The sequence below is a fragment of the Trematomus bernacchii genome, unplaced genomic scaffold, assembly GCF_902827165.1.
Source record: "Trematomus bernacchii unplaced genomic scaffold, fTreBer1.1, whole genome shotgun sequence".
In the NCBI taxonomy this organism is placed as follows: domain Eukaryota; kingdom Metazoa; phylum Chordata; class Actinopteri; order Perciformes; family Nototheniidae; genus Trematomus; species Trematomus bernacchii.
In genome coordinates this window covers 3,811,161-3,834,254 of record NW_022987851.1, presented here as the reverse complement: position 1 = coordinate 3,834,254, position 23,094 = coordinate 3,811,161, and the positions used below count along the sequence as shown (strand labels likewise).

The window sequence follows — 23,094 nt, the reverse complement described above, 5'->3', positions numbered from 1 at the left end:
TAGAAACATACATGTTGGCAAAGAAAAGTCTTGCATGTTTTGTTTATTTCTTTCTTTCTCGATAGTCATGTGTTTATTTGGTTTTGTATTTATTTTATCCAAGCATTTGTCACTTTTTGTTCTCAATGTTCTTTATCCACGATAGCTGTTATTGACTGGAAGAAAGATTAATTTCCTTTTATTCCATATGTCTCAAAGCAACATGTCATTCTTGTCATGTTTATAAAGCCACCCACCGGCCTGAACATCTGCGCTGGCTTAGCTCAGTGGTTACTTCGAACAACAATTCTTCTCCAGAATTCGATCGTTCTCTATCCCTTCGCGGGATCGAACGACGGGCGCTGTCCAGTGTTTTCTGTCCCTCTGGTCACACATGCTGTCGTCATGTAAAGGATTCTCATAAATACCAACATCTTACTTTCAAAACTGTCTGAGTTTGGACATTAAAATAGTAAATACTTGAATCAGTGAAGCAAAGTTGCTTTGAAAGAATATCTAATGTCAATGTTGATTTTGTTTCAGTAATTAAACTAATTCATTCCATAACGTGCCATGTAATTTTAGGCTAAATATAGTTTCCCATGACCAAACATAAAAACATAAATGTTTGAAAAGAAAAGTCTTACATGTTTTCTTTCTTTCTTTCTTTCTTTCTTTCTTTCTTTCTTTCTTTCTTTCTTTCTTTCTTTCTTTCTTTCTTGATAGTCATGTGTTTATTTGGTTTTGTATTTTATCCAAGCATTTGTCGTTTTTTGTTCTCAATGTTCTTTATCCACGATTGCATTTATGGACTGGAATAAAGATTAATTTCCTTTTATTCCTAATATGTCTCAAGCAACACGTCATTCTTGTCATGTTTATAAAGCCACCTACCTGCCCAAACATCCGCGCTGGCTTAGCTCAGTGGTTACTTCGAACAACAATTCATCTCCAGAATTCGATCGTTCTCTATCTCTTCGCGGGATCGAACCACGGGCGCTGTCCAGTGTTTTCTGTCTCTCTAGTCTGACATGCTGTAGTCATGTAAAGGATTCTCATTCTCAGTTTATTTTGCATTTATTCTGCATGCATTTGTCATATTTAGTAGGCCTACTCCATATTCTTTATCCACGATGCATTTATGGACTGGAATAAAGATTAATTTCCTTTTATTCCTTATATGTCTCAAGCAACACGTCATTCTTGTCATGTTTATAAAGCCACCCACCTGCCTTAACATCCGCGCTGGCTTAGCTCAGTGGTTACTTCGAACAACAATTCATCTCCAGAATTCGATCGTTCTCTATCCCTTCGCTGGATCAAACCACGGGCGCTGTCCAGTGTTTTCTGTCCCTCTGGTCACACATGCTGTCGTCATGTAAAGGATTCTCATAAATACCAACATCTTACTTTCAAAACTGTCTCAGTTTGGACATTAAAATAGTAAATACTTGAATCAGTGAAGCAAGTTGCTTTGAAAGAATATCTAATGTCGATGTTGATTTTGTTTCAGTAATTAAACTAATTCATTCCATAACGTGCTATGTAATTTTAGGCTAAATATAGTTTCCCATGACCAAACATAAAAACATAAATGTTTGGAAAGAAAAGTCTTACATGTTTTCTTCTTTCTTTCTTTCTTTCTTTCTTTCTTTCTTTCTTTCTTTCTTTCTTTCTTTCTTTCTTGATAGTCATGTGTTTATTTGGTTTTGTATTTTATCCAAGCATTTGTCGTTTTTTGTTCTCAATGTTCTTTATCCACGATTGCATTTATGGACTGGAATAAAGATTAATTTCCTTTTATTCCTAATATGTCTCAAGCAACACGTCATTCTTGTCATGTTTATAAAGCCACCTACCTGCCCAAACATCCGCGCTGGCTTAGCTCAGTGGTTACTTCGAACAACAATTCATCTCCAGAATTCGATCGTTCTCTATCTCTTCGCGGGATCGAACCACGGGCGCTGTCCAGTGTTTTCTGTCTCTCTAGTCTGACATGCTGTAGTCATGTAAAGGATTCTCATTCTCAGTTTATTTTGCATTTATTCTGCATGCATTTGTCATATTTAGTAGGCCTACTCCATATTCTTTATCCACGATGCATTTATGGACTGGAATAAAGATTAATTTCCTTTTATTCCTTATATGTCTCAAGCAACACGTCATTCTTGTCATGTTTATAAAGCCACCCACCTGCCTTAACATCCGCGCTGGCTTAGCTCAGTGGTTACTTCGAACAACAATTCATCTCCAGAATTCGATCGTTCTCTATCCCTTCGCGGGATCAAACCACGGGCGCTGTCCAGTGTTTTCTGTCCCTCTGGTCACACATGCTGTCGTCATGTAAAGGATTCTCATAAATACCAACATCTTACTTTCAAAACTGTCTCAGTTTGGACATTAAAATAGTAAATACTTGAATCAGTGAAGCAAAGTTGCTTTGAAAGAATATCTAATGTCGATGTTGATTTTGTTTCAGTAATTAAACTAATTCATTCCATAACGTGCTATGTAATTTTAGGCTAAATATAGTTTCCCATGACCAAACATAAAAACATAAATGTTTGGAAAGAAAAGTCTTACATGTTTTCTTTCTTTCTTTCTTTCTTTCTTTCTTTCTTTCTTTCTTGATAGTCATGTGTTTATTTGGTTTTGTATTTTATCCAAGCATTTGTCATTTTTTGTTCTCAATATTCTTTATCCACGACAGCAGTTATGGATTGGAAGAACGATTGACTTCCTTTTATTCCTTATAAGGATGTCACAAGCAACACGTCATTCTTGTCATGTTTATAAAGCCACCCACCTTCCTGAAATTCTGCGCTGGCTTAGCTCAGTGGTTACTTCGAACAACAATTCTTCTCCAGAATTCAATCGTTCTCTATCCCTTCGCGGGATCGAACCACGGGTGCTGTCCAGTGTTTTCTGTCTCTCTGGTCACACATGCTGTAGTCATGTAAAGGATTCTCATAAATACCAACATTTTACTTTCAAAAACTGTCTCAGTTTGGACATTAAAATAGTAAATACTTGAATCAGTGAAGCAAAGTTGCTCTGAAAGAATATCTAATGTTGATGTTGATTTTGTTTCAGTAAATTCAATTGTATTAAACTAAATAATTCCATACCGTGCCATGTCATTTTAAGGTAAATATAGTTTCCCACGGCCAAACATAGAAACATACATGTTGGCAAAGAACAGTTTTGCATGTTTTGTTTATTTCTTTCTTTCTCGATAGTCATGTTGGTTTTGTATTTATTTTATCCAAGCATTTGTCACTTTTTGTTCTCAATGTTCTTTATCCACGATAGCAGTTATTGACTGGAAGAAAGATTAATTTCCTTCTATTCCATATGTCTCAAAGCAACATGTCATTCTTGTCATGTTTATAAAGCCACCCACCTGCCTGAACATCTGCGCTGGCTTAGCTCAGTGGTTACTTCGAACAACAATTCATCTCCAGAATTCGATCGTTCTCTATCCCTTCGCGGGATCGAACCACGGGCGCTGTCCAGTGTTTTCTGTCCCTCTGGTCACACATGCTGTCGTCATGTAAAGGATTCTCATAAATACCAACATCTTACTTTCAAAACTGTCTCAGTTTGGACATTCAAATAGTAAATACTTGAATCAGTGAAGCAAAGCTGCTTTGAAAGAATATCTAATGTCGATGTTGATTTTGTTTCAGTAAATTACATTGTATTTGAAGGTCCCATGACATGGCCATTTCTACTGATCATAATTCCATTGTTGAGGTCTACTAGAATAGATTTACATTGTGCAATTTTCCATACTCACATTGGTTTTCTCATACAGCATCTCTGTATAGTAGCTATGTGTATTCAGTGAATTTCACTCTCTGTCCTAAATGCCTTGTTGGAGCTCCTGCCCCCCCCTCCGACTCCCGTCTCTCGGCACCACATTGGTGACCCCGACGAAAGTCTCGTTGAAGGATCCGAGACTGTTCAGAACATGGCAAATAACGCCGTTTTTTTCAAACTGCCGGAGTTTTGGGAGACAGCTGCAGCTGCGTGGTTCGCTCAGGCGGAGGCTCAGTTCGCCCTCCGCGGAGTTGCTGATGACGCAGCGCGCTATTTTCACTCCGTTTCGGCGCTGGGGAGCTCCACTGCGACCCGGACGGTGGGTTTTATCACATCTCCCCCTGCCCAGGATAAATATGCAGCGTTCAAGGCTTTCCTGCTGAAGACGTTCGAGCTGTCACGGTCGGAGCGGGCCCGACGCCTGCTCGCTATTCATGGCCTGGGGGACAACAAGCCTTCAGACCATATGGAGATGATGCTCAGCCTGCTGGGTACGGAGGAGCCTAATTTTTTGTTTATTGAACTGTTTCTTCGGCACATGCCGCCGCATGTGCAGACAGCGCTCGCTAATACGGCTATTACCGAGCCCCGCGCTTTGGCCGAAGAGGCTGACCGGTTCTTCCTGGCAACCCAGCGTTTTACCCCTGAGGTGCTGGCCCTGACACACAGCGGCGCCTTCCCGGGTACAGGCAGGCCACCTGGCAGGAGCTCCAGGGCCGACGTCAGCGACTCCAGCTCTCGCCTGTGTTATTACCATGCACGCTACGGGGCGAAAGCGAAGATGTGCCGTCCCCCCTGCACCTACAAGGTAACGGGAAACGCCAAGGCCTGCGCTCGGTAGTGGCCGCAAGTGTGGGCACGTCCAACCGGCTCCTGTTCATCAGGGACACCCTCTCTGGACGCAGACTCCTTTGTGACACGGGAGCCCAGCGGAGCGTCCTGCCGGCTACCGTGGAGGACGCCGCCGGTGGGGGTCACGGCCCACCTTTGACATCCGCTAACGACACCCCTATTCGCACCTATGGCACAAAGACAGTGGACCTGTGCTTCGAGGGTCAGCGGTTTAGGTGGGATTTCGTCACGGCTGACATCTCCTTCGCCCTCCTTGGCGCAGACTTCCTGTGCGCTCACGGGCTGCTGGTGGACGTCAAGAACAACCGCCTGGTGGACGCACTGACATTTGCCTCGTTCACATGTACCCGCGGCGAGGCGTCATTCAGCGGGCTCTCCAGCTCACTCTCACAGGGTGACAAGTTTCAGCACCCTTCTCAGTGAGTTTCCCGACTTGACGCAGCCCACCTTTTCCGCTGCCACGCCAAACACGGGGGTAGAGCACCACATTGACACTGTGGGCCCTCCAGTCTATGCTAGGGCCCGGCGGCTCAACCCTGACATGCTGGCAGTCGCCAAGTCGGAGTTCGTCAACATGGAGCGTCTGGGCATCATCCGCCGCTCAGGCAGCCTTTGGGCTTCGCCGCTTCACATGGTCCCTAAAGCAGCCGGTGGCTGGCGACCGTGTGGTGACTACCGCCGCCTTAACGACGCCACTACGCCAGACCGCTACCCGGTCCCTCACATCCAGGATTTCTCTGCACACCTGGCGGGCAAGCTGGTCTTCTCCAAGGTGGATCTGGTGCGGGGCTACCACCAGGTTCTGGTGCACCCCTCGGACGTCCCCAAAACTGCTGTAATTACGCCGTTCGGGCTTTTCGAGTTCCTGCGTATGCCTTTTGGACTTAAGAACGCTGCTCAGTCCTTTCAGCGGCTGATGGATTCGGCGCTCAGAGACATGCCATTCATCTTCGTCTATTTAGACGACATCCTGGTCGCCAGCTCCTCCTCCGAAGAGCACCAGGCACATCTCCGGGTCCTTTTTGCAAGGCTCGACCAACACGGCCTGATTATCAACCCGGCGAAGTGTCAGTTCGGGTTGTCCTCCATCCAGTTCCTCGGGCACCTCATCAACAAGGGTGCGGCCGCCCCCCTCCTGTCGAAAGTGGAGGCCGTGTCCACCTTTCCACGACCGCCTACAGCTCGGGCGCTCCGGGAGTTCCTCGGGATGGTGACGTTTTATCACCGGTTCATCCGCCGGGCGGCCCACACGATGCGCCCGCTGTACGAGGCCCTCAAGGACAAGTCCCCCGGCCAGGCCATAGACTGGACGGCTGAGAGGGAGGTTGCTTTCGACGCCACCAAAGCCGCCCTGAGCGAAGCCGCCATGTTGGCTCACCCGTCGCGCGGGGCCCCCATCGCTATCACCACCGACGCGTCTGACTACGCGGTGGGCGCGGTGCATGAACAATGGGTCGACGGCGCCTGGCAACAGCTCGCCTTTTTCAGCCGCCAGTTGACTCCCAGGGAGCGCAAGTACAGCGCTTTCGACAGAGAACTCCTTGGTCTCTATTTGGCGGTTCGCCACTTCCGTTTCCTGCTGGAAGGCCGGGAGTTTGCGGCGTTCGTGGATCACAAGCCGCTTACCTTCTGCATGTCCAAGGTGGCTGAGCCGTGGTCCGCCCGACAGCAACGCCAGCTTTCGTACATCTCCGAGTACACCACGGACATTCGACACATCGCTGGCAAGGCTAACGTGGTCGCGGACTGCCTCTCCAGAGCGGTTGTCGGAGCTGTGCAGCTGGGCCTCGATTACCTCCGCATGGGCGCTGACCAGGCCTCTGACCACGGGGTCCAAACCCTCAAGGCCTCGGTTACGGGATTACGCCTGGAGGAGGTCACGGTCGGTGACTCGGGCGCGAAGCTGTGGTGTGACGTCTCCACGGGCCAGCCTCGGCCGCTGGTCCCTGCCGACTGGCGCCGACCCGTTTTTGAGGCGGTTCACAATCTTTCCCACCCCGGTAGGAAGCCGTCCGTGAGGTTGTTGTCGCAGAAGTTCGTGTGGCAGGGGCTTAAGAAGGACGTGAGGTCCTGGGTCGACTCATGCGTGGCCTGTCAACGGGCCAAAGTCCACCGCCATACTAGGGCCCCTTTTGAACTTTTTGCGGTTCCTGAGAGGAGGTTTGACCATGTCAATGTCGACCTCGTAGGTCCGCTTCCCCCCTCTCACGGTTTCACCTACCTGTTTACGATGGTGGACAGAACGACCCGCTGGCCCGAGGCCGTTCCCCTCACCTCGACGTCAGCTTCCGACGTCGCCCGCGCTTTCATCGGCACGTGGGTGGCGCGTTTCGGGACCCCGTCTGACCTCTCCTCTGACCGCGGTTCTCAGTTCACCTCGGAGCTGTGGAACGCTGTTGCTGTGGGTTTGGGGGTCAAGCTGCACCGCACCACCGCTTATCACCCCCAGGCTAACGGATTGTGTGAGCGGTTTCACCGATCCATGAAGGCGTCGCTGCGTGCCGGCTTGACAGACGGCAACTGGGTGGATAAGCTCCCATGGGTTATGCTCGGCCGCAGGTGTGCCCCCAAAGAAGACCTGCAGTCCTCGTCGGCGGAGCTCGTTTATGGCCAGACGCCACCGGTCCCCGGAGAATTCATTCCCACCGCCACTGTGCCCTGGTCTGCGGCCGGGCAGCGCTCCTCCCTGCTGGAGACCCCCGGGACATTCGCGCCCGTCCCAACGTCGCAGCACAGCAGCCCAGCTTTCCGGGTGTCCCCCGGATTACGGTCGGCGGATTTCGTTTTTATTCGCCACGACGCCCACCGCGGCCCCCTGCGGCCCCCGTACGACGGTCCGTTCAGGGTCATACGTCACGGGGACAAGAGCCTGGTGGTGGACGTTGGTGGCAGGCCTGAGACTGTGTCTGTTGATCGGGTTAAGCCTGCTCACGTGGACGTTTCCAGGCCGTTGGAGTTGGCTTTGCCCCCACGTCGGGGCCGCCCTCCCATGGCCCGCCCCCCGCCCCCTGTGGGGATGCCCTCGCCCTCGTTGGCGCCCCTGCCCCTGCCCTCGCCTGCGGCCCCGCCCTCCTCGGCCCCTGTGGTCCGTACGCGCCGGGGTCGGGTGGTACTTCCTCCCAGGCACGAGGATTTTGACTATGGGTGAATTCTGGGGGGGCTTGTGTGGTGATTGACATTATCCACCCACAGATCTAGGGGTTGGGGATTTGTTCCGCACGGACATTTGAGTGAGGCGGACTTTCTGTTTCCGCCGTATTCTTCTCCTCGTGCATGTTGTTGTTGACATGAAGTTCAGATGCAAAATAAAAGTCTAGCTTGTTCATTTGATACCCCGCCTCCGACTCCCGTCTCTCGGCACCACAGCACCACCATTTCCCCACATAAACATAACAGTCTGCAATCAAACGGTTGTCTCCTGTGCGCTCCTCTTCCTAGTTGGCACACCGGTAACATGCTTGTGCGCACAAGAGGCTGAGACCTTAGGCTGAGCCGCCGAATCCCACGGAACATCATAAAAGCCATTTTCAACGGTTTTCTGGTGAAAGATTAACTAGCTACTGGATGAAATAATATGACTGGTGGCATAGGTGCAAAAATGAAACACTTTTTGAAAAAAATATTATGATAAAATATTTTTATATATTTATAATTCTGCAAATATTACGATAAACTCACAGCTATTGCCCGGTACCGGTCCGCGGACGGGGAGTTGGGAACCCCTGATGTAAAGGATTCTCATTCTCAGTTTATTTGGTTTTGCATTTATTCTGCATGCATTTGTCATATTTAGTAGGCCTACTCCATATTCTTTATCCACGATGCATTTATGGACTGGAATAAAGGTTAATTTCCTTTTATTCCTTATATGTCTCAAGCAACACGTCATTCTTGTCATGTTTATAAAGCCACCCACCTGCCTGAACATCCGCGTTGGCTTAGCTCAGTGGTTACTTCAAACAACAAATCATCTCCAGAATTCGTACGTTCTCTATTCCTTCGCGGGATCAAACCACGGGCGCTGTCCAGTGTTTTCTGTCCCTCTGGTCACACATGCTGTCGTCATGTAAAGGATTCTCATAAATACCAACATCTTACTTTCAAAACTGTCTCAGTTTGGACATTAAAATAGTAAATACTTGAATCAGTGAAGCAAAGTTGCTTTGAAAGAATATCTAATGTCGATGTTGATTTTGTTTCAGTAATTAAACTAATTCATTCCATAACGTGCTATGTAATTTTAAGGTAGGCTAAATATAGTTTCCCACGACCAAACATAAAAACATAAATTTTTGGAAAGAAAAGTCTTACATGTTTTGTTTCTTTCTTTCTTTCTTTCTTTCTTTCTTGATAGACATGTGTTTATTTGGTTTTGTATTATTTATTTTATCCAAGCATTTGTCATTTTTTGTTCTCCATATTCTTTATCCACGATGCATTTATGGACTGGAATAAAGATTAATTTCCTTTTATTCCTTATATGTCTCAAGCAACACGTCATTCTTGTCATGTTTATAAAGCCACCCACCTGCCTTAACATCCGCGCTGGCTTAGCTCAGTGGTTACTTCGAACAACAATTCATCTCCAGAATTCGTACGTTCTCTATCCCTTCGCGGGATCGAACCACGGGCGCTGTCCAGTGTTTTCCGTCCCTCTGGTCACACATGCTGTCGTCATGTAAAGGATTCTCATAAATACCAACATTTTACTTTCTTAAATTGCCTCAGTGTGTAAATTAAAATATAAAAATACTTGAATCAGTGAAGCAAAGTTGCTCTGAAATAAATGTTGAGTTTGTTTTAGTAATGGCATTGTATTCACTTGTTCTCTTTAATTCCATACCACACCATTTCATTTTACAGAAAATATATATATATTTTGTATTATTGTCTATTTTTTAAACCGAATATATTATTTCAGACGTCCGGCTGGCACTCGCCTCAACACTGGTCCCTATCGGCTGTGGTCTGCCTTCATTTGTGCAGCGTTAATCTCGCAATATTTTGGTTTTCCGATTTCTCATGTATCAACAGAACTATTTAAAACATTGTATACGATAAATGTATACATTGAACTGTGTAATATCTTTAATAATCATGGATTCAAGATTTCTCTTTAAACGATAAGTTTTAACTAACAGAACTGTGCAATGATGGGTTGATACCGAGTGTTTCAGATTCCCACCTGCTCCTGAACGCACCTCCTCCCCCGTGAATGTGGCAGTATCAACAACAGCCCGTGCGTCAGATATTTGTATTTCCTTGTTTATTAAAATGAATATTCAATACTTATGAACTGATCTGGAATCAGGCAAATGTCTTCCTTATCGCGCATGCGTAACGCTGTCATCGACGCTGGTCTGTTGACAAATATCGGGGGAGGGACCACTGCGGCGTAAGTAGATCTTTGTTCAGAATGGAATATATTCTACATAATTTAGCAGTGTATGTATATTATAGCCCCTCAAACTCGTTTTAGATTGTCTGTGTATGCTGTTGCAGTCACTGCCCGAACAAGGTTAGAGGAATGGAAAGTGCTTTGTTAAACATCTGTAAAACCGCTGGGGCCGAGTGGTAATGTAGCAGAAATGTAGAATCCCTGTCAAGCTAGCTACAAGAAAGCATGATTTCCGGTGCGAAGCCCCGAAGCAAAATACTTGTTCAAATACTAATGGTTAGCTATCTGAGTGAAATAGCACACAACCGAAAATACACAACTCGTGTAAGCAATCTGGCAAGTAAATAAAAACGTGGTTTCATAAAACCGTTTTTCACCGCACACAGTATTTTTTGTTTGGCCCGCATCATTTTATGCTTTAATTTTGAAGGCGACGACGGCTAGCTTCCGGTACCATCCACGGTAACTTCAGCTCAGCTCGCACAGCCTCAAAGCTAGCTACCAAAACCTTATTCAAAACACCGTTCCAGGTTTAAGCTTTGGGGGCATGTCGTTAAGAGACATATGAGTAGTCAGTATTGTATAGTTTTTATCTAGGTTTCATTATTTCCATTGTCTAACTTATGAACTTGTTTCACAGTCTGGCTGTGGGCGCGAGTGAAGGCGGTCTCGTCGTCCAAGACTGTCGGCAGCAATGAAGAGGTGAGCGGGACCGTAACATGCGCTATTGTCAACGTATAACAACAGCAATACATTGATAGACATGACTACACATCCTCTAACTAGTAGTGAATTCGTTAACAATAACATGACACCTCTCTTGTATTTCCATTTGTGCAGCCAACAGAAAAGCCCTGAACCAGATGGGGGTGTAACCGTCAACGAGGAAGGTAAAAACCAGAGGTGGAAGAAGTACTCAGATCTTGTACTTGAGTAAAAGTAAAAGCACCAGAGTGTAGGAATACTCTGTTACAAGTAAAAGTCCTGCATTCAAAATGTTACTTAAATAAAAGTACAAAAGTAATGGCATCAAAATGTACTTAAAGTACCAAAAGTAGAAGTACTCATCATGCAGATTGGCCCATTCCAGAATAATATATATTATATGTTTTGATTATAATGATTGATCATTAAAGTGTTATCAAAGCTGGTAAAGGTGCAGTTAGTTTTAATGACTTTGTATACCTCAGGGTAGCTTGTGAATTCACTCCATGTGTAACTAACGCCTTATTTAAATGTTGATTATATTTCTAATCATTAATCCAAATCTGCAAACTAACTAAAGGTATTAATTAAATGTAGTGGAGTAAACGTACACAATGTACCTCTGATTTTTAGTGTGGTAGAAGTGCAAAGTAGCAAAACATTTAAATACTCAAATAAAGTCCAAGTCCCTCAAATGTTACTTAAGCGCACTACTTGGGTAAATCTACTTATTTACTTTACACCACTGATAAAAACACATCATTGCCTATTAAATCTATCTTTACAGTATGTCCAAAAATATTTACATTTATATATTGTGTATCATTACAATTATTTGCTATGCTCTGTGTATGGTTTATTATACACAAGTTAAACAACCTGGTTTCCGACACAACCTTTTTTAAGTTAAAAACAATTATTATTTGATATGGTTTGAGGATGAAACCCTTTAATAAAACCACCATATGAGTGCATTTTAACCATGAAAACATGCTGTGTGTGCCTACTATATATCCTTACCTTTCAACTGTACCTTTAAGATGGCACACGGTTGTGGAATTACATGTATACCCATAGCACAATAAAGCTGTTATTTCTGTAAGATTTTTTCAAAGTTTACTAACATTTTCCGTGACTTTTTGCTCCTTCAGGGTCCGTAGCCACAGCAGAGGACCCGGCAGCTATTGCCACCATTCAGTCTGCCGCCACCTTCACCGACCAACCCATCAAATATCTCTTCAAGACAGAAGGAGCAGGCGGACAGGTAGGAAAGAGTTTCAATTAAGTCTTCAGGGGAAAACACACAGACAAAAAATCAGAAAGAGACATCAAAGTAAAAAATGTACTTTAGGATTATTATGCAGATACAGAACAGAAGACAAAGTCAAAGCACACTGGAGTGAAGTGGCATTACAAATCTATATTTGTGGAGAAAGACATCAAGTTGTAGACATCCTCTCCTGAACCAACAGCTTCTTCACAGAAGAAAGAAAGACCTTGGGGGGTCACATGACTGACGACTGTAGCCAACCCGCCCCCTAAAAAACCCCCAAATAAGTTAAGGCCAAAAGCAGCTGCTTTGATTTGCCAAATCCCCCCCTTCAGACTGTCCTTGTTGTCAGGTTCTCAGAACACAGTATTACCCTGATACATGCAACTCATTTGAAGTGCAAATCTTGTCTGTGACTCCACCTTTCTTGATAATCGTGCCAGTTTGCAATACCCCCTGGTCTCAGCACTCATGACCCACTTCACTTAATGGAGACCTAAAAGTAGAAGGTATATTCAATCTCTCTATCTGTATGCTCAGAATTCTTACAAAGTGTTGGACAGAGCTTGACTTTGAACTAGGGCTGTGCAATTAATCGTATTTTAATCGCAATTACGATTTTGGCCTGCCACAATTACGAAAACAACATAATCGAAAAAAAAAAATTATTTTGCTTTGCTACAGTAGGTTGTGACAGTGCACTGCAACATATTTGATCTAATTAATTTTGGTCTCATTTATTTGTATTTATCATATTTATATATGTTTAGTAGCTTGGGGAAGTGCGCTCCAAAATATTTGTTGATCTTGTTTATTGGTATTTATTATTTTGATATTATTTATTTAAATGTATCATTTATTTTATTTATTTTTGTATTGGTTTTTCAGTTGAATTATACGTTCAGGGTAATCAACAGTTAAAAAGATACTCTTCAAATTATTATTTGTATTTGTTTTAAAGTTCAATAAATGGATTTTTTCAAAGTCAATGAATAATCGTATTTAATAATCGTGATATCAATTATTGACCCAAATAATCGTGATTATGATTTTTGCCATAATCACACAGCCCTACTTTGAACAGTTATGTTATTAAGGTTAGCTGTAAGCTTAATTTTGAGCATAATGTTGGATAAATGCTTGATTTTTTAAATAATCTGGCGTTTTGGCGACACAATTATTCATGATGAAATGAGCTAGCTCAGCATTAAATAATGATGATAACATACAATCAAAGTGGGTATGAAAAACTGCCAAGATACATTGATTGTTGTGCGTATAAAGAAAATATTTAAACTTTTTCTCAACTGCATTCATAGTTATAACTTTGTTGTTTTCCATTGCATTCATAGTGACACTAGGTAATTGCAATTCCCCTTAGGGGTTAAGGTGGACATATTGTACTCATTTCATGAAGGTCTTTATTTTTGTCTTTTTAGTGTGTGTGTGGGAGAGAAACTCCCTCTAGAGCAGGGATGGGCAAATGGCGGCCCCACCTCCTCTTTTTGCAGCCCTCAGATGAATTTATAAACAACGTAATTAATAAAAAAAAATATATATATATATTTTTACTTGTAGTACTGATACCGTCCACTAGACTCCTAGTTACGTCGCGAGCTGCGTACATGATTTCAAATACCGCAAAATAATCTGTGACGCGTTGTGTGTATTGTGTTTGTTTCCCGGGGAAACACTCACAAGAAACACTGGCTGTTGTTATGCCTGCTGTGACGTTAAGTTACTGCGTGTAATTATGCCTTTACAAGCTTCAAAGTTGTATTTATCATCTGAATTTGGCGAAACAAGTTTAATATTCTGAAAGCCAATACTTTGTTTATTTGAAATCAGATGAAAACAAACTGTCACGGACCCTGCCGTGTTATCTATGATTACTATACGCTTTTCATTCATAATTTTAGCGGAGGGAGGGGGAGCGGCGCTGAGGAACAGCAGAGTGCGGGTTGACAGGTGTCTGTGTTGACACTCCTCTTGTGCGTCAGCAGAGACAGGCTACAAGTGTCTTAGGTTCAAGTTAGACAACTAATGTCTGGGTTAGTGTTCATGACTTCATGTTTATGTCATCTTAATGGTTAATCTCAATGCACACACATTTTCCGTGCTTTCCAATAGTTTAAAATAGTTTTATTCCACTGTTAAATAACCTGTTCAATACAAACATGCCACTTGTAAACATTAAATAACATTTCTGTGAACTGACATTTGTTTAGTGAGCATATTAGAGGATGTTCCCTGAAAGATTGGAAAAATGTCAATGAAGATGTCAGACTTAGTATATTTGTTAATAATTACATACAACACATGGAATTTGTGTGTGTGTGTGTTCCAAGTGAATCTGCGGCCCCCTGGTGGCCAGTACATACATTATGTGGCCCCCACCACCATCAAAGTTGCTCATCCCTGCTCTAGAGGGAACACAGGGATTTTAGCCTTTGCAGACCATTTACATGCAAACCTATGTTACACACTACAGGAAGATGTATTAATCTTAATGATAAAGGCTTTGAGAGTCTGGACATTTTTAGTTTAGGTTCCTTAAAAGTACTTTATTTTAGTAAAGAAAATGCTGCACAAACCCCGTATGCCCGACAGTTGTGTGTTGGTCTCCTCAGTGATAATGAAGTATTGATCACTCAGTGTGACATGTTGTGTCCCAGGTGACTTACAGAGTGATCCAGGTGTCCGATGGCCAGTTGGAGGGTCAAACAGACGGAGCTGCAGCCGTCAGCCTGGTCACTGGTTTCCCAGCATCCACTCAGGCTGTCACACAGGTGAGAACCACACTGACCAACCGAGAATAAGTGTCTATAAAGGCAAAAAACTATTAATTTGAAACAAAAATCAAGCATAGTTTAGACAGAGGTTAGCGAAATAGATGTAACATGAAGACAGGCCTTAATGAAACTTGTCTGGTTCAGAATCAGAAATATGTCATCCGTCATGCACCGGTGAACTTACATATTAAAAAACAGGCAACCACACGTTAATACAAATATGAAAAAATAAATGCACATTCTTGGTAAAATGTTTATAAAAAGCTGTATTTAAACAAGGAAGTGAAGATGTACATGTATTAAAGGAGCCATTGTCATTCATCATAAACAATGGTCATAAACTGTAAAAAATCTATGTACTTTACATATAAGCAGGGTTAAAGTGCTTCCTACAAAGATTCTTAGTAAGGAAAGAGTCCCCACTCTTCCACACCGCTGTAGACAGAGTTTTGTAGTTCTCGCAACTCAAACAGAGTGATAGATCTTCCTCTCTGTAGCAGATTGCACCCCATCACTAGGCCTGTCACGATAATTAATTTTGCTGGACGATACATTTTCCCGGAAATATTGCGATAAACGATAATATTGTCGGCACTGGCCATCACATTCAAGAATCACATTCTCCCAGTTAAATTCTCATTCATATAATATAAAAAATGTATGCCTCTGGAAAATGTATTCTTCGAGCTAAGACATGCAGTGTTTGGATAAACTCTCTCATTTACTGTGTACCTGTGAGGAGTGCTGATGTGAGTGTGTGTTTGGTGTCAGGCTGTGTTCTCCCAGCCGAGGGACTGGAGGGAGACGGCAGCTCGGAGACGCAGTACACATACTACCCTGCCACCATCGCAGACGCCACCACGGGAACCATGGTAACCACAGTGCAGGCCTCCGACACTCTGCTGGGTCAGACCACACCCACAGGTAAGCACTGCTGTGTGTGTGTGTTTATGCAGCTAAGGCTGCTTTCTTGTTGGAAAAACTATATAATGCTATTTTCCTATAATAACTACTTAAATATGATATATTATCAGGTTGTAATGATAAATGTGCGGGTATGCATATTTGATAGATCTGTACTTTATCTGTATAGATGTTAATGTGATAGAGACTATAAATGAGAGCAACCAATCCGGGTGCTTGTCCTCTGTCATGGCCCCGCCCCCATTTTGGGCGAAAACATGCTTTCATATGACTGCCAGTAAATACAGAATCTGAGTTTTTGCTTATCACATCAAAAAATAATTGTATCTACATGGAGCCCAGTTATGATGGTCAGTCAGGGAAACAATTACATAATGTCGTTCGAGATCGATGATCGGCGTTGATATGTAAGGCATAATGTGCAGCGTCATTAATGAAAAAGAACACCAACAGGGTGAGTCAAGATCACCATGTCGTTGTTCTTTTCATTAATGACCGCCTCGCTGCACATTTTACCGCTCATCTCCAGAGCTCTCGCAGGCCGCTCTCCTTAGGAGCGGCCTGCGAGAGCCTCTGGATTATCCAAATTGCCCAATCGTAATTGAGTATTGAACTGTGTAAAAAATGAAATTAAAATCAATAGGGGATCGATGTCCTTTGACACTCAAACAGGGATTTCCCTTCGGTTTGTCAGTGTATAATATTTAAATTCACCATCCTATATTTTTTACTTTTAACGTTACAGCTGTTGACTTTGACGATTGGCATTAACCTCATTAGCATCATAATAAACCTGTGTGACATACACCCATTGGCTGACTGGGTATCATTGTTTATCGTCCTCTCTGTGGATGGCCTGAAGCCTTTTTCCATCCTTTTTCTTAGAGAAAGTAAAGAAAATCTTAACTTTGGATCTTCTTTGTTGTTCCAAGTACAACACACGTCACATTTTTAAGAGTGTTTGTTCGTTGGTATGTGTGTACCTCCTAAATACTGTATGGCATCTCTTCTCTTTTTTAGATGAATGTATTTTTATGCATGGTCCCTGTTTAATAAAGACATTATAATATTAATAATAAATGAATGAAATGCAACTTTTAAAATCATTAATCAAAAAGGCATTTTAAGTAGTTTTGAAGAAGTCTTTATTTGTATTACCATAATTAAAGGCCTTTACTTTAAGATGATTATTCTAAGATGCTTAACGTTTTATCTGTAGCTGACAGTAAGCTTTTGTTTTTCAGGGCAGCTTTACGTGATGATGTCACCCCAGGAAGTTCTGACGGGTTCCAATCAAAGGACGCTCGCACCGCGCACTCAGCCATACATAGCGTAATTACATCCTCCTTTAACAGAAATACAGCACTGGTTCTTCAATACACAGTCAATCGTAGAACATCTTCTATAAAAAATGTTTTCCCAGTTTGGGAATCATAAAGTGTATCTTATATCTAGCAAAATCTTTGCTTTCATCTTTTTTTTTTAGAAAGCAAGAAGCTCCCCGGGGTTCCAGAGATGATAAGCGGCGAGCTCAGCACAACGAAGGTCAGTGCTCATGTCCAGTGTATCAATTTAATATCTGATCAGGTATGGATTATAAATTAAATTTGTAATGTTGTTCAAACAGTTGAGCGCCGGCGCAGGACAAGATTAACAACTGGATAGTGCAGCTGTCAAAGGCCATCCCAGACTGTAACATTGACTACACCAAGACAGGACAGGTGAGCTCTTGTTTTTATTTCCAGAAGCACAACATTTGTTACACTAAAAGGATTGGGAAAGAAAGAGCTGGCAATTTCTATAATTCCTAAATTCTCTTGTGTTTTGTTTCAGAGTAAAGGAGGAATCTTGTCCAAAGCCTGTGATTACATCAAGGAGCTCCGACAGAGTAACCTGAAGCTGGGGGAGGATATCAGCACCCTGGACCGCCTCAGGATGGACAACCAGCTACTCAGACAGGAGGTACCACTGCACGTGTTTTTAGACAGCTGTCAAGTCTAGTTACTTTTTGTCAGTAAAGTGGACAGCCATGGAAACAATATAGTGATTTCTCAAATATTGGTGGTGGTTCAGTGATGACGTTAGCATGGCAAGGGCTCCTGGATTAAAAGGAATGACAGTGTTTCCCCTAGGATGGAGTCATAGCAGCGGTGCTAAGGCACGTGGGCCCAGCATAATGTGAGCGCGGAGCGCGTGGAATTCTTTAGTGTGTGCACGTGCGAAGTGCGCCCCGCCAATTTGTTTCTATGTGTCTGCCAGCACAAGAAAGGCTCTTGAGGCCTAATACCAGGGCCGGTTCTAGCCAATTTGCTGCCCTCGGCGAGATTTTATATATAAAGAATAAATGAAAAATCTCTACAAAAGACAAATACACTACAAAAACAGAAACTTATTGACATAGGTAATATACGTCAAAATGGCTTCAAATGTATTCAGTATTGTATGAATTTTTTTTCATTTAATTTATTTATTTTTGAACATTTTAAAGTAAAATGCTTCAATCTGGTGCACTTTGAGCACACAATTACTAGAGACCTGATCTAGGGGGTACAACTCTAAAACAAGTTTACATTTTAATAATCAAATAAGTATGTGAACATAACCAATAACCTACCATAGCCAATAACAAATAAATGTAACTTATTTTATTTTTGTGGTTCATTCATATCTTATTTACCCAGTTAACATTTATTTATTTATGCATATTTTTGTATCTCTCCAACTTTAAACGATATTTTGGTTTACTGTCCTATAGTATACATTGGAATGATTTCAAACCTGTTTTTATTTATCCTAATAATTATAAAGGAGTGCCTTGGAAATATGTGTTTACATAATTTGTGGTCAAAACGTTTGAGACCCACTGAGATGACTTAGACTAAAATTACTCCTCTCTCTCTCCCTCGCTCGCTCCCACGCTCGCACTTTGGCTGTGAGCTGCGGGCGCCTGATAAGCCAACATCCCCCACTTTCATCACTTACAGCGCCCATCGTACAGGCAAATGAAAAGTGTAACCGGGGTGAAATTTACTTAATTATGAATGTTGTTACATCAAGGCCGAAAATTAGGATGAGCGCCAACGGTCAAAAAAAATGTTTCCCCTCCCAGAGCTACCAGCACAGCGCCCCCCAGATCTGGCGCCCTATGCCAAAAATGTGCCCTGCCTAGTTCATACAGTGGCAATGTCTCAAGATTTAGCAAAAATACACCTTTATTGAACATACAGTAACACAAATACTACAAATCCACATAAGAAACAATCAAAAATGAAAAAGGGTCGCCACTTATTATTTTATTTAAAAAAAAAAAAAGTAAAAAAAAAATATATATATATATTTTTTTTGGGTACCTGGCTGGTGCCCCCTAGCAGCGGCGCGCATATTTTAGCAGCGGCGCTGCGCCGCCACTATTTGTATATAGGGGAAACACTGAATGAGATTCTTCCATTGGATTAGGAATATTGCAAAGAATGAGATCTGTGGCAAACGTACTCTTATAACACATTTTATTAAGCATTAGATTCTCCACATATTAACACCACCTTCTTGAGGCGTAAATGTAAACTACATCACAGTTGCATGGCTGTGCATCACGACTGCTAAGCTAAAGGTGGCTAATGTTCGTTGTGGTGACATTTAGTATTCTCATTTAGTCACTTGTTTGCAGCCGCTGTTTTAACACTAGAACCGCCAACGGGTCAATTTTACCCGCAGCTGTTTTTTTGATTGTATGTAACTTTTTTTTCAATAAAATATTAATGTCTCCCAGTCCGTGACTTTTCCTGAAATTGTGTTATGTAGCACCCTCTGTTGTTAAACATTGTCAATATGAAGTCAGATTTAAATAATGGCCAAAAAAATTGCCATTTATACCTATATCCGCCTGCGAGTAATATTTACCTCATAGAAAATGCAGCGTAAACATGACGTGTTGCTATAGCAACGCCTTTTGTCTACTACGGTTCCTTATAGATAGAGAGATAGATTGAGAGAGAGATAGATAGATAGAGAGATAGAGATAGAGAGATAGACAGATAGACAGATAGATAGTTATAGATAGAGAGAGATAGAGAGATTTGTACCTAAACAAAAACACAAGTCTAACACCAAGCGTTTAAATCAGCACTGTTAGCGATATACAAACTATATCATATGAAAAGCTGAGAGTCCACAGATTCTATTGGTATAAGTTTCATCCCTGTGCGATCAAAACTCACTGTTCTACATGATAAATAAAAGAACATTGTACCTTGAAAATCAATAGCGGGTAAATTTGGCGGTTTTAGGTATACAGCGACCTCTGGCGGTTCTAGTGTTAATGACACATAGAAGCTTCAGACATTCACGATTGGGGTATTTACTGATGTATTTTACGTCGTAGATCAAAACAGGCAAATCTCTCCAGTTTGTCAACCACTGACTCTATTTCGGGCATCTAACCAACAACATGTTCAAAAAATGGATGACTTTGAGACAAGGGAACCGGAAGTGGTGAAATGCTGACATATTTCCAGGTTTATAGCTACTCTAAAAAAGTCTTAAATTGAACATAACTTACAGACAAATCCGCCTGCTGATTTATGTGTTCTACTCATAAATTGAACATGTGTACACTGACAACTGAAAAGGGAATGTTTGGTTTAGCAACCACCCACAAGCACAGTTAGGCACTCTTGCGGCTTTCACACCAGCGCTTTTCCCTTTCTAGCTCCTAGCGAGAGCTTTTCTGGTTCAGCTCCGGTTTCCCTTTTCAGCTCCCGCTCTGTTCACACTGCCCAGAGCTGCCGCTGCTGCGTCATGACGTCACAGTTTACGTCGCTGATTTTCTCCCACAACAACAACGGGCCGGGGACTGCGTCGGGTCGATGATCGTGTTGCTTTTAATCATACGAAGCCAGATCAAATTAAATAACGACTTCTCCAACCTTATACTTTTCTCCAGAGTGCCGTGGTTCATTGTTTATTAATGTGTTTCAGCGGCATTTACCGACCGCTGCAGTGCTGGCTGCACTTCCACGGGAGTTTATTCTCCCGTTAGCTCCGGGTTAGCTCACACGGCTCTAAAGTATTCACTGTCTGACTGTCACACAAGCAGCTGATACATATCCCCAGTTCCCCTTAAGTGAATGTGTGTCAGTCTGAATTGACGCTGTTTGGCATCACAACGCTGTTATGAAAGTTTCTCTGGTAGAACATGGGTGATGTTAGCATAGCAACCGAAGCTAAACTGACTACTTGCTAAGCCGTTTTCTACAGGCACATTTTACCGGCGTATTTTTCATTATGATTCTACTTGTGATAGTCGGACATGACAACCTGTACAGCCCATGTATCTCCACAATGATCAATAACAGCGAACGGATGGTCAAAGTAAGGTTTCCTGCACGCCTCGACGTAAGAGACGTAAGAGACGTAAGCGACGCCGCGTCATAGCTCCGAAGCTCTTGCCTCTGGACCGACAATTTTTTGGAGCTGGAAGTGAACCGCATTCTGGAGCTATGATGCGCCGCCGCTGCGGTGTGAACAGGAAAAAACCGGCGCTTTTCCAGCTCCAGCTCCGAGCAGGAGCTGGAAAAGCGCCGGTGTGAAAGGGGCATCTGTGTCAATGTAGGACTCATTTCTCCTTAAGCTGTTGTGTGAAATTTGTTATGACCCAGGTCTTGTGAGAAAACAAGTTTTTTCCAACCTCCAAAGTCTAAAGCAAAACCACTGTACTAGGATTACATGCTTACTAAATGTTATAATGTGATCCATAATGCTGTTATTATGTATTTTCATCTGGTTGAAATACATAATAACAGAAATGGGGAAAACGCTATATCTAAAAGTAGAAATTTAGGCAGGAAACAAATGCTAAATGCCCAGCAATCAATTCAAATCAAATGTTTCCAATAGCTTGAAAATGTACTTGCACGATTAAAAAACGATCAAAACAGTTGCATAATCGATGATGAGTAAACCCTGCTGTTGGTTGTGTAGAACAGTCTAGTTTAAGAGTTGATACAATGGCTTGCAGGTTAAAAAAAACATCTAGCCATCTGTTACATCTTGTAGTTATTGATCAGAATCTTTTTTTAAGGGAATAGAATAATATATTTTCAACATATTACAAGTACTACAATACATACTTGACATATGTCTTGACAAAATTGGTTAATAAGTGTGTTTGCGTCGTATTTTAGATGCAAATGTGGCACTGGTGATTGGTTTAACTTATAATCAGGATTTGTCTACTTAAAGCCAGAATATGACTTCTAAAGCATGTAGTGGATACCTACATTCTAATGAAACACTTAATGCTCCTTTGTCCAGACTTCAACATGACTTGAGTTAGTCACAGTTGTTGCATGAAAGAAGGTCAAGAGTCAGCTGATGAGGCAGTATTACTAACTTCTTAACTATCTTTGTTGCTGTTGCTTAGGTGGAGGACTGGAAATCCAAGAATCAGATCCTGAGGAACCTCCTACGACAGCACGGCATTGTGGGATCATCCAGCACAGACCCCCAGTGAGAACCCTGATGCCCCGGGGTATTTGAAGACAACCGCGTATGGGCCAAAAGAGTACTTGAAATGCTTTGAGATACTTTATTTGTGATCGAGAGTGCATGAAAACAATTGAATATGGTCATTGGTATTCCAATCCAGCATCTTTGCATAATGAAATCTTTGAATATTATCGTCAAAGCTTTTTACAACATTGAAATGTAAAGAATGTCATTGAAAGTCATCAGTCAAACAAAGCCCTTGTAGAATGCCTTCCTCCACAAACATTATGATTGTTCATTAACCTCCAGTACAGTAAGCTCCAAAACATGACCAGCTACTCATGTCACTTTTTTTAACCTCTGCAGTACCGTGCTTCTCTGCATCAAATGCACTCATGTTAATGTCTCATTGTATCCATGCTTTGACTTGTTTTGATCTAATCAATATCACTAAGACCAGATGATACCAACTTCATAGTTCAGCTCTTTGCTTTGTATTTTTGTACGTTTCATAAAACCTTACTGGGGACAATAATTTAATTGCTACCATTTAACCTAATAAAGTAACAGAGGTTGGTTAGCTTTTCATTGTAGGTAGGCTATGTATGTCTTTATAATAAAGGAAAAAGCAAATAATATACTGTACGTACATAAGCCACTGTTTATTAAAGGCGGTAAATTGGTTATAATATGACAACCTGTTTTATTTCCTTGTATCATAGTCATGACTTATGAGTATACATTGTATATTGTGGACTAAGTACATGTACTCAAGTAAAATTAGGAAGTACTTGTACTTTTCTTGAGTAATTAATTACTCTAGTACATTTATTAAACAGCTTTAGTGACTTTTTAGCTGAAAAATG

General features: G+C 42.3%; 1 pseudogene; it reads left to right on the top strand.

Moving 5' to 3' along the window:
* Positions 1-9,986: 9,986 nt before the first annotated feature.
* On the top strand, positions 9,987-22,814 carry LOC117469045 (annotated as a pseudogene).
* Positions 22,815-23,094: the final 280 nt, after the last annotated feature.